This window comes from Centroberyx affinis, unplaced genomic scaffold, assembly GCF_046629955.1.
Source record: "Centroberyx affinis isolate AG114_WGS23_722 - 3 ecotype Tasmania unplaced genomic scaffold, CSIRO-AGI_Caff_v1 ptg000146l_1, whole genome shotgun sequence".
NCBI lineage: Eukaryota > Metazoa > Chordata > Actinopteri > Beryciformes > Berycidae > Centroberyx > Centroberyx affinis.
Genome location: NW_027278844.1, coordinates 29,004 through 42,114, shown reverse-complemented (window position 1 = coordinate 42,114; position 13,111 = coordinate 29,004). Strand labels below are relative to the sequence as shown.

The 13,111-nt window shown below is 43.2% G+C and overlaps 1 pseudogene; it reads left to right on the top strand.

Moving 5' to 3' along the window:
- Positions 1-4,831: 4,831 nt before the first annotated feature.
- Positions 4,832-5,711, top strand: LOC139654595 (trace amine-associated receptor 1-like; annotated as a pseudogene).
- Positions 5,712-13,111: the final 7,400 nt, after the last annotated feature.

Genomic DNA, 13,111 nt, shown 5'->3' with positions numbered 1-13,111 from the left:
CACATTTCTACTTTTGTTTTTTTTCTTTGTGCTATGCAGTGCTGTCTTTTCCTTTCTGTATCGCAATGACATGGTCTGTCAACAAATTACAGTACAAACAGTAAAAGCGTAAATGTGAATCTTGTCCAGTCTCTTGCAATCAATCTCCCACATACACTAAGGTGTAACTTACAATTTACAATAATTGTCTTCAAAACTTTAGCCATAGTTTACATCAGAACATCCCTCCAGAGTACACTGTTATATTGACAACATGACTAAGCAATTTGACTGTCTTATCCGTACACAATGACACAAGGACTTGTCATTCTGATGGCACTGACATGTTCATTGACACAGATATTAACTTTTGAGAGATGAACTAAGGATTTTGAGCAAGAGACTGGCTTTTGCAGGTAATCCATGGTGTTTTGCTATTTGTACGAATTGTTTTGAGAAATGCACTTACTGTTTTGCAAATGTCGAGGATGATTCGAGAAATGTACCAAAGCGACTGAGAAAAACTGTAATATGAATGACATTCCATGATCTAATAGGCCTGAATGAAATCTGTTCATTAGGACATAGACATAGCCTATAAATCCACACTCTTTTACCATGCCCGTCTCTTTCTAATTCAAGTCACCAGCGCCGGGCACTGGGACTGAGGATGGGGAGCAAACGGCTGCGACCTGGCCCTGGTTCTCCCTCATGCATGAGGCTGTCGGCGGGAGGCAGTCAGCACTCCCTGCCGCTTTAATAGACTCGTGTGGAGGACCAGCAGCAGGAGTCACCCACTGTGCGTTCCCCATCCAGCCCCGATCCCTGTCCCCCTGGTAAGCAACCGGGGCCATCAGATGCTGCTGCCCTCTCCCATGTGTGACCTCTGACCTCTGCGGCTTCCTCGGGTCCCCTGGCAGCCAAGAGGCGAAGAGGAGGCAAAGAAAGAATGCCTGCCTGACTGACTGACAGACTGATTTATTGAGGGAATGACTGACTGAGTGACAGCCTGGCTGACTTATTGAGGGAATGACTGACTGAGTGACAGCCTGGCTGACTTATTGAGGGAATAACTGCCTGACTGACTGACTGAGGGAGGGAATGACAGACTGACTGAGCAACTCAGGGAGGGAATGACAGACTGACTGAGCAACTCAGGGAGGGAATGACTGACTGACTGAGCAACTCAGTGAGGGAATGACTGACTGACTGAGTGACTGACTGTATGAGTGAGGCATTGACTGACTGACTGGTTATCACTTTACAAAGTTATGCTTGTAGACAACCATACTTTTTTGGATTTTTTGAAAGAAAATACATGTATGAATTTCAATGATTACTGGCCTAAATATAGCTGATTCCCATTACATATTTGTTTAAAGGTTTTAGAATTATTTATAGTGTTTTACTGCCGTAGAATGCAGAAAATTTTACGATTTATGAAAATCAAAGTCCCCTATTATGGTTTCAGCTGGCATGGGGGTGAGTAGATTATGACAGAATTTAAATTTTTGGGTGAACTATTCCTTTAAGAATAAGTGCAAATAAATCCAACAAAGTTCAAATGAAAAGGCATGAAAATTGAAGTGTTGTTGCTTATTATTATTTGTATTATTTAGTTATTTATTTATTTTAATTTTGCAGCAGACTAGATGTTGAGGCATATTTTTGCCTTCTGCTGGATAATGCACTTTTTTATTTTATTGTCTTAAATTGGAAGACATTTTTGCAGTCTTCAGCAATTTAATCTCTCTTTCCAATTGTATGTTTATTGTCATTATGTCCTGGTAATGTTTTTTTTTTTTAATTCAATAACTCCCATTTCTGCTAAATCCCTTTTCAACTTTTCCTTTCTGCTAAATAGTATTAATATATGCCTTATGCCTACCATACACTAGAAGACTGAAAAGACTTTGAAAAGACTAAAGTCTGACACCCTCTCACATCCAGCTCACATCTAAAGACAATGTGTCATAAGTCACAGAGTTTTTAGTCACAGACTATAAGATTTTGCAAAGACTGCCTACCATACACTAGAAGACTTTGAAAAGGGCTTCCCCTACTATTCAGAGTTTTCCAATAGACTGTAAACATGGACTGACTTGTGAACATCTACAAATCCCCCTCCTACACACACACACACACACACACACACACACGTATGTATGAGAGAGAGGGAGCACTGCAGCCAGATTTATATGATTGAAGCTAGCGATCTTCAGCTGAAACGTATGGTTAGCTCGTAGGCTAATAGCAAACATTACAGTAGCTAACGTTAGCTTGCAAGTAGCCCCGTTCGGGACAGTGGTTAGCTTGCTAGCTATAGCATATAGCATACTCACCAGCAGTGTTGGGCAAGTTACTGAAAATAAGTAATTAGTTACAGTTACTAGTTACTTCTCTCAAAAAGTAATTTAATTACTTTACCAATTACTGCATAATAAAAGTAATTAGTTACTAGGGAAAGTAACTTTTGCGTTACTTTTAAATGTCTGCTTCAATTCTCTTATTACACATAGCTATATCTTTTCCAAGGAAAGTAGCTATTGGCTGCTGAGAAAGTCGCTAGAAGTCACCAGATGATGTCATACGATAATTTGCATATCAATATATAATGCTTCACTTGTTATGCACGCTGCGGAGTATCACGTTTTAATATAAGTGCTGACTCTGCCCACCCGGGCTAGTTTTGGCATACGCCGGTAACAATTACAAGTGGATCCTATCCTGCAGCCCCTGCTGTGGGAAGCGCTGTGATCATCAGACTCTCTGGATTAGACAAGCAAGTAGAGAAAACTGGCATCAGCCGTACCAATTTATTGCCAAATGCTTTGGGATTCAACACATAAACATTGCTTCCCATGGTCAGAAAAAGTCGGCAGATTTGTCGCTAGTCGCTTTAGGGAAATAAAGTCTCCAGGGAGGTTGGTAGTCTTTTGATTCACTTGCACCACCGTAAAATCAGATGATCACAAACCGGATAATCCAGTAATGAGTAACGAGCCCATTTAAATTTCAGTAACTGTAATTGCGTTATTAATTTGAAAAAGTAATTCGTTACATTACTAGTTACTTTGTAACGCATTATTCCCAACACTGCTCACCAGGGATTTCGAGGGCTACAGCAATTTCTGTCCACTTTTTTTCCATCGGAGAGAGCGCAACTATTGGTTGTTGATAATGTTCACGTCATTGAACTTCACTATTTGCATGAGCCAAGACTAAAGACTTCCGATAATATTACGGTGACCAGACGTCGCGGTTTGTCCGGGATTGTCCCGGTTTCAAGATGGGTGTCCCGAGTCCCGACAAATATCTGTAAAACACTAAAATGTCCCAGTTTTCAACACTGACTACCAAATTGTCCCGGTTTTCACCACAATTAAAATAATAATAATAGTATTATACTTGTTTTCAGCGCTTACATAGATGTTTATCATGTTCTGCCCCGCTCATTATTACCTAACCCAATCAAAAACATACGCACCACATAAACTATGTTTTGGTGGATTTTTGGAGACAAAACATCTTTCATTTGCTGAGGCGCTGTCCATGGTGTTGAAAGGTGCAGTCACTAGGTGTGTATAAGCAGGGGTTTAAGCAAAGTGGGCCGGAACGATCCGGAACGGCGTTCTGGCACCTTCGATTAATAAGTAAATAAATCTGATTGGCAGTTTCATACATAATAATGTCAAGCGAGTTCACGGGGCTGCCAACTCTCACGCATTGACCGTGAGATTCACGCAACTGACATTTTTCACACGCTCTCACGCCACAAGTCCATTTTCTCACGCAGTGAAAAACAAATTAATAAACGTCGCGGCGCGAAGACAGAGCAGCACCGTGCAGCAGCGAGTTATTCAGACCATCTGAATAGCGAGAAATATACACAAATGTGTTATATTGTAATTTATTCCCATGCATGCTGCTCAGAGTAATCTCAGTCAGCGGCTCTTCTGCGTCTCTCCTCTCGCGCCGTGCGCACGCAGGCAGGAGTGAGAGTGAGTTGCTATGGTTACGGGGACGCTCTGTGTTTGTCACTCTGAAACTTTCTCGCGATTCCCAATAATAGGTTTTTAGGTTAGTATGCCTATGCAAAATCATGAATGTAAGCACCTCAATGCTGAAATCTAGTAATATAACATAATTTTACATTTTTGGTTAACATACAGGGTTGCTGTTTCTTGACTTAATCCATGAGGTTAGGTGGTGTAGAAATGCAGTTTAAATTTGTTTTAAAGAGTAACTAAACCTCAAAACCACTTTTTCCAGCTGAAAACTACTGTATTTGGGTATTTAGTAGTGTTGTTGATGGATTCAGGTCCAAATTCTGACCCTAACCCTCTACTGGTTGAAACCCGGCTATTACAATTGAATTTTGCTATTGGCTGTTGCTATTGGCTATTTGTTTTTGACCCCCCCCCACCAATTATGTATCTTACCCCCCCCCCCCCCCCGTGCATGAACTTGCGGTACACTTAAGGGTCCCGGTTTGAGGGTTTGAAAATGTGGTCACCCTAGGTAATATTGAACATGTTTGATTTGATAGGAACGTCAAGACGAGAAAAAGACTTAAGACAGCTCGGACTGAGTTTTCTGACCACCTTACACCAAACGATCGAGATGACAGGACAACTTTATTTGATAACATTATGCATTTTGGAGGTTAGTTTACACACACACAAACACATAACCTCACACACAATCATAGAGTTAACTTTATGATGACATCTCATGCAAACAGAATACATAGTTCACCACATCTGATTGGCCAAAAGACGACTGCATTAACAGGACTGATGTTGTTAAGGACATACATCTCTGTTATGAATCAGAAAATGGTTCTTGCATAATGGAAATCACCCCTTTAACAATACGTGTGTTATTGTATATTTTGCTTGGCTCATTATCTGTTCTTACAATGTGTGGAAACCTTCTTGTAATAATCTCCATCATTTACTTCAAACAGCTCCACACTCCAACTAACTACCTCATCCTCTCTCTAGCTGTGGCTGACCTTTTTGTAGGGGCTTTAGTCTTGCCTTTCAACATGGCACTCTCGGTAAAACTAAAATTTGTAAGATAGGACGCAGTCTTGATGTTTCACTATCTACAACTTCTATTCTGAACTTATGTTTTATTTCTATTGAAAGATATTATGCAGTGAGTCAGCCTCTGAGGTATAGAGCTAAAATGAATTCTCATGCTGCTGTGATCATGATCATGGTGTGCTGGGGTTTTTCTGCCCTAGCTGGAATAGGAATCATAATTATGGGACTTAATGAAGGAAAATGTGAAGGACGATGTTTTTCATTTCATATTCCACTTTCAAGCATAATCGGTCCTGTTCTCTCATTTTACCTCCCAGTAATCATAATGCTCAGTACCTACCTAAAGATTTTCCTGGTGGCACAGAGACAGGCACTCAGCATCCAGAACACAAACTGTCAGAGCATAAAGTCAGTAAGATGGAGAGAAAGGCCACAAAAACTCTGGCGATCGTTATGGGAGTTTTTGTGATCTGTTGGACTCCTTTCTTCCTTTGTGGAAATTTTCAGCATTATTCAATACCAGTCCCTGTGATTGAAACATTTATTTGGCTCGGTTGGTCAAATTCAATGCTCAATCCATTTGTTTATGCATTCTTTTACAGCTGGTTTCGGGCCGCTTTCCGAATGATAATTTCTGGCAAAATATTTCAAGGTGATTTTGCAAACTCAAAACTGCTTTGACTTATTGTTTGCAGTGCTTAAGTAGTGAAGAATGCCTGTAGTAAATGTAATAAAAATAATGCTTACAAGTTTTCAATAATTAATCTTACAGGATCAAAACCAAGTATCAGTTGCATGCAGTCTCAGATTAACAATATTGTATGAATCTGTTTATCAGTTTTGTTATAATAACATCAATAACAATTCTTATCACATTGAGAATGGCTGCTTTTCTCTCATTCTGAAATTTCAATAAATGCTTTATTTTAAACATCAAAGTCACACACATCTGGTCACTCCTTTGAAACAAAGGATGGGAGAATATGTGGGAGCTTTGTTTCTGATGATGGTGAACAGACAATGAGCACATATACAATAACACAAACAATAAGACAATAATAAATAAAAGAAAGGCAAACAAAAATATCTTGCTATAAATCAGGATTTATAACAAGTTTACATAGGAATTAAAATATGTTTGGATGTCTAGAAACAAGTTACATTAATTGTAAGCCCGGCTGTATAAGTGGTTCTGCCAAATGCTTAAAATGTAAAATGATCAGCCGCACCTGTCTCAGACTGCACTCTGCCAATGGAGGTTAAAGGTCAGAGATTTATAATATTTAAAGCTACACTAAGCAATTTTTTCTGACCACTAGAGGGTGACAGAAACTGCAACACATTTTGTAAACACACACAGCAAAGCTACTGGGCGACGGAAGCCCTTAAGGACAAACTGTGCATAAAGGCTAATGGCTAAAATAAACATACCTACGGAGAAATATCGCTGGTTAGGTTTGGTAGTCTCGCTTTTGCCAGATTGATGTAACTGAAGGTTCCATGTCCCACAATGACAAGTGAAGAGGTAGGTAGCACGTTTACTCGGGCCGAATTTGACAACAAGCTTTCGGAAAAAGGTGAAAACAACAACACAGCTGGTCCGCGTGTGGGGTTATTTGTTTATATCATGCGTCTCACGGAAATCTCCATGTAGCACACGTTAGTTTCAGGATTGGTTACAGGGTCTGAAATCGCTTATTGCAGGTTTAAATATCATCCCATCTTAGTTTTGATTACGTAAAAACCTTGCTACTGCATTTTATGGGAGAGGGATTTCTGACAAAGGAGAAAAGAGAGTTACAGTACTCTACACAAAACATGGATAACTTTCTCAAGCAGGGACGCTAGAAGTAGGGGTGTGAGGGGGCTGCAGCACCCCCTACTGGCGGGAGGCTGTAACTGCAAGGCTAAGCCCCGTCACACTGTAAATTTCAGATGCTTTGTGTGTTCATTGTTTTAAACTTGGTGTGGTGGTGCTGGTGGACGTTTCGTTATGTAGCTCGCTCCCCGTCTCTCAATTTCCTGTTTCACTGGTTACAGGGCGTATGAATTGATTATATAATTTAGTAAGTTACGTTATTTCTTGTTTCTGTCACAGATCTGGTAGTGCAACATGCTGAGAGCAAGAGGACGTCTCTGTATTGAGTTGCGTTTTGGAGTGCGGTCTTCAATGAATTCAGTTATTATTAATGTTTTCAGTTGCTCTGTGTGTGTGTGTGTGTGTGTGTGTGTGTGTGTGGGTGTGTGTGTGTTATAAAGTTCAAGTGCCTTGTTCTGTTGCTACCCGTATAGCGTGGCTGTGGCTCACTCAACAATAAATCATCTTCTGATTAGGAATAAACCTGCATTCCGTGTGTGAACTGTCCATAGCTGAATATGGTACTATGCTGCTTTGACATACAGTATGTTGGTGTTCAAGTTTGCTGTCTGTTGTAGTGTAAAATGTTCTAAAACTGGTGTAAAATGTTGGCCATTAAAATTAAAACAGCTGGCCCTCTGGTGTGGTCATAACAACCTGGAACTGAACAAGCTCAAAACTGTGGAGATGACAGTGGACTTCAGGAGGAGTCCCCCATCACTGCCCCCCCTCACCATACTCAACAGCACCGTGTCTGCTGTGGAAACCTTCAGGTTTCTGGGATCCACAATCTCCCGGGACCTAAAGTGGGCTTCCAACACAGACACACTCATCAAAAAGGCCCAGCAGAGGATGTACTTCCTACGCCAGCTCAGGAAGTTCAACCTGCCTCAGGAGCTGCTGATCCAGTTCTACTCTGCAATAATCCAGTCTGTTCTTTGCACATCCATCACTGTCTGGTTTGGATCGGCCACCAAACAGGACAGGAACAGACTACAAAGGACAGTCAGGACTGCAGAAAAAATCATCGGTGCCAACCTGCCCTCCATTCAGGACTTATACATCTCCAGAGTCAGGAAACGGGCAGGAAAGATCACTGCAGACCCATCACACCCTGGACACAACCGGTTCCAACTCCTCCCCTCTGGTAGGCGCTACAGAACACTGTACGCCAAAACAACCAGACACAAGAAGAGTTTCTTCCCACAGGCCATCACTCTGATGAACACTTAAATTGACAGAAACTATCCCTGTGCAATAAACCTGTAACACCTACCTCATGTATATAATTCCCCCCACCCACCCACCCCAAAAAAAAGCAGGAGTGCAGGGATTTCCTCCTGCACCTCCTCCCCATCATCATCATCATCATCTGAGTCAAATTCCTTGTTTGTGTACATACTTGGCCAATAAAGCTGATTCTGATTCTGATTCTGATTAATACAAAAATCATGAATGTTGCACAGCATTTAATATGACGTCATTATATAGACTTTATCTCAGCACCCCCAACTCTGACTGACTTCCAGCGTCCCTGTTCTCTAGGACCTTAAGGTCAGCAAACAAGCACAGACCCTAAACAGACCCAGAGCGTGTGTTTTTAATTCAATTCAATGCAAAGTTTTAATTAGTCCATCACAAATTATAATTAATTATTCCTGATTTTTGGTTAATAAAACCGAAATTCACTAAAAGCCTTAGCCTAATGAAAAAGGTATGTGGGATTTTTACCAATGATGGATTTATAAATGAACTGATACTAGTGGATTTGTCGCCTGGTGTGGAGTGATGACCAGTTGACTAGAGAATACAGGTCACAGTGATGAGTGTTGAGGGAGGCACCAGTGACAAAGCTGATGGCAGTGTGGTAAATGACGTCCAGTTTATTGAGAAGGTTTCTGGGGGCAATCCTGCAGATTAGGTCACCGTAATCCAGGATTGGTAAAATGGTCATTTTAATGAGAGTGTGTTTTGCAGAGTGGAGGAAACCAATTTGTGTTCTGACTTTGGATAACAGGTTATTAATGTGAGTTTGAAAGGAAAGTGAATCAGGCCACATACCTAGGTATTTATATGAAATGACAAATTCTAGCTCTGATCCATCCAGAGAGGTGATTTTGGGGGAGGGGGTAGGTTCCGGTTAAAGACCATGCATTTTGTTTTATTAGTGTTTAGAAGAAGGTGAAGGTTGAAAAAGGCATATCGAATGCTACTAAAGCTGTGCTGCAGGGAAGTCAGAGCAGTGTTCAGAGTGGGGCTGGATGTGTACAGAATGGTGCCGTCAGTATACAGATGGATATGAGAGTTGCCAGCAGCATAAGAATGGACCCCTGAGGAACACCCATGGACAGGGGCAGTGGATCAGACAGCAAATCCTCTACTCTCATTCGCCAGAGAAATAGCTGCTGAACCATGCCACCAAAATTTAATGCCTACTCATTTTGCTCAGTGACCTTCAAAAATGCAATGTCTTTGGCCCCCACAATGCCTGCGATGGTCACATTTGAGCGTCCCAGGTAGTTAAACACACAGTCTGCCATAGCACTGAGGGGTTTAGGTGGAGGGCCACCTCCTGAAAACAGAGAATAACCATTAGATGACAAAATAACCTTCTTCAAAACGTTGAAAACATCACCGCACAGTCATTACACTGCTCTTCCAGTGTTGTAAAACCATGCTGAGACAAATTCCAAAAGACAAAATTTGGTCACAGGCACACTTTTAACACAATTCCTAGGAGTAATTCTGAGACATTTGATAACTATGCGTTCTCTTTCATAGCATTTGTTTCGATGTCTCACTGTGGGATACGCCCCCATTCGTATCTTCAGAAGCATTTGTTCATTTGTTTGGCTCTTATCACTCCAGGTATTGGCCACCGTTTAGCACTCCAGCTAAATGGCGACTGCTGCAAAGCTGTCCCACACCATGGGGGAAGAGAAAACCAGTGCTCATCTCTGCAAGTGAGGGAATAAGATATCAAGTAAGGACACACACTACGTCTGCTCTGCTTGCCTCTGGCTGGAACACACCCGGGCAACTATCGATTCCCCCGGCTCATGCGGACATTGCACGGACTCTGCCCTCCCAAGTGGACCGGTTCCAGTCCACCATGACTGAGAGGGCATACAAGGCAGCAGCGGTGGTGGTAAGGGCCCTTAATGTCACGTCGGTGCTCTCGGAATACCAGGCGGAGCTCTGCGATGACATGGCTGCAAAGCCTGACCCAGCCGTGTGGGAAGAGATAACCACAGTTACTAACATCTGTCTCTGGGTTCAGCGGTGCGCTGTGCAGGCGACAGGAAAGGTGATGGCGATGATGGTGTTGCAGGAGCAAACCAGATGGCTCAACCTGACCAACCTGCCAGATAAGGAGAAGGAGGAAATCCTAGACATCCCCGTGGTCTCTGAAGGGATCTTTGGTTCTGCATTGGCCTCTATGCAGAAGCGGTGCGAGGCGAAGAAGGAGGATGAGGCGTTACAGCTCTGTCTCCCCTGGAAGGCGCTGCCTACCACGCAGCTGTCTCCTGGACAGATTAAAGCCCAGGTGGCCGCCAGGCCGAACCCCTCCTTCCAGATCCCCAAATGCCCAAAGGCTCAGGTTCCCATCCCAGTGTCCCCCGGATCCCCGGGATCCCCCACAATGAAGAGTGCCTGGACCAAGACGGCTTTCCACCGCACTGCTGCACAATCTAGCTGGCCGGGTCCGTCTACAAGTCAAGAGGCCAAGGGGGAAAAGAAGGCATCTTAGTGGTCTACCCCACCGCTGGAGGGCTGGCTGGCTTCCCTGGCTTCACTCCCTCTGTTCTCCTGCGTCCCAGATGGAACCCCCAGGTGCTTCTCCTCCCCCACGTGTGGCTCCCAAGGTGTGGTGCCACGTTCCGGCCAAGAGGAGGAGACGAGACATTGCTCCGGTGGCAGACCCCCTGCCCCCCACACTCTCACACACACCCCCTGTTTAAAAGAAATCAAATATCCACTGACACATCCAGGCTTTCAGCCGAGGGCGCAGCAAAATATTTTAAAACAAAGAACGGAGAAAACGGCTTTGAAAAATGTGTGTTCCCCTCTATAATGCCCCTGGGAAGAGCTTCCATTCCCTCGGGGGTGAAATGGCCCACAAACACTGTCCCAGTCCTAACAGGTTGCACATGTGCAGTTGCACCATTGGGCTTTGGCCACTGGAGGGCAGCACCATGCCGCTGTGCGGGCCTCAGTTCGTCTCTCCCCTGTCTAACTAAACGCCAAACCCAAATCTGTGGTGACACGTGATGTCACAACCTGTTGAACTCTATAGAAGGTGACATCAAAGACCAGCCAATAGCAGATGGCCAGTTCAGTACCCTACTTTTCAACATTAGGTGTCAGGCTTCACCACAGATTTGGGTGGGGTTTAGTTACTCTTTAAGGGGAAAGAGCTGGGGCAGCTTGCACAGCATCAGAGTGGATACTGAGGATAATAACCGGTGGTTACAGACTTCAGTTTGCCATGGCCCCACCTCCGTTCATTGGGGTGGTTTATTCCCGGGCAGAGGGGGAGTTGGCCTGCATCCTACAGGAGGAAATCTCCTCACTGTTGGAAAAAGGGGCAATAAGGAAGGTGCCACTCAAGCAGAGTATATGCTCTTTGCCCCGGGAAATTTGCGGGTTACATTATGGCCTAACCCAGCTTTTGTCCCTAAGGTTATGTTTTCCAACCTCCGCTGTGTAGCTCTCCAGAGCAGCGACGGCTATAGTGGTACCCGGTGCGCGCTTTCCGCGCATATTTGGATAGAACTGGTGGTTTCAGGAAAGGGGACCAGTTGTTTGTGTTTTGGGTTGTGCCCTGTAAGGGTAAGTCTGACACAAATCAGAGGCTTTCTCGTGGCTTTCTTTTGGGGGCTATTGCACAGGCCTATTCGAGCATGGGTCTCCAGGCCCTGGCTGGTTTACGTGCACATTCCACCAGAGGTTTGGCTACCTCTTGGGCTCTGTTTAGAGGGGACTCTATTCAGGAGATATGTGCTGCAGCTAGCTGGTCCTCGCCTCTCACGTTTGCGATGTCACAGCCCCTACTGTTCTGAGAGCAGAGCAGGCAGGGGGATTCAACACCTGAGTATTGGTGGTCAGTCTTTGAGATGAGCTTCTCTGGCAATATGGGAGTCTCCATATCCCATAGTGAGACATCAAAACAAATGCTATGAAAGAGAACTTTAGGTTATTTGCGTAACCCCAGTTCTCTGAGTAGCATGAGTGAGATGTCACACCAGACCGTTGGGGTGCAGCAAGAAGAGGTGTGCTTTCTTGAATGATGGGTGACACAACATTGGCCCTATATATGGGAGGAGGGTCCTGACGCACACGTCACGACTGCCAGCCACTCAGGGCTGGCGCAGCGGAATAAATGCTTCTGAAGATTCGCATGGAGGTGTATCCCATAGTGAGACATCTCACTCATGCTACTCAGAGAACCGGGGTTACGCAAGTAACCTAAAGTTCTGTTGAGTTTTACCAAAGGGGTTTGTAGTTCTTTTCAACAGTTTGTGGGGAAAAATGTGGGATGTCAAATGGTCCCTTTAGTCCCTTTTTTCTGGTAGTATTCTCAACTGCCAGGGGCCTTTTTGTTTCAGAGCCCAGCAGAAAGTACATAGCTATGCTCTTTTTATTGAGCATGTATTTGTGTCAAGGAAGATCTTTTTTTAGCTTGCCATGTCACATTTAGGGTCAAAATATATTTAGGTTTGTTAAGATGTTTGTTTTGTTCATTTTCAAAACTTTATTTGAAAATATTATGAATTTTGGAGGTTAGTTTAAACACATGCACACACACAATCATAGAGTTGGTGCATTATTACTCATCACAACTTTGTTATGATGACATCTGATGCAAACAGAATACATAATTGACCACATCTGATTGGCCAAATGAAACTTGCATTAATTATGACAATAGGTTGAGGTTTGATAAATATTAGAGTCAAGTCCAGAGTCACTGCTCAGTGGGACAGAGACCAAGGATTCACATCACCATAGATGCATGCAAGCTTAATACATATGGTATGAAAAAATGTGGATTTCTAAAATAAAATGAACATTTCTTTTTGGAATTACATTTCTTGTCGGAATTACATATTCTTGCTTAAAGAAATATTTTTGTAATTGTGATTGAGATGTGTCTCTGTATTTATGATGATTCATTTAAAACTGAAAATAATGTTTAGCAAGATAGCAGAAGCCAGAAGGC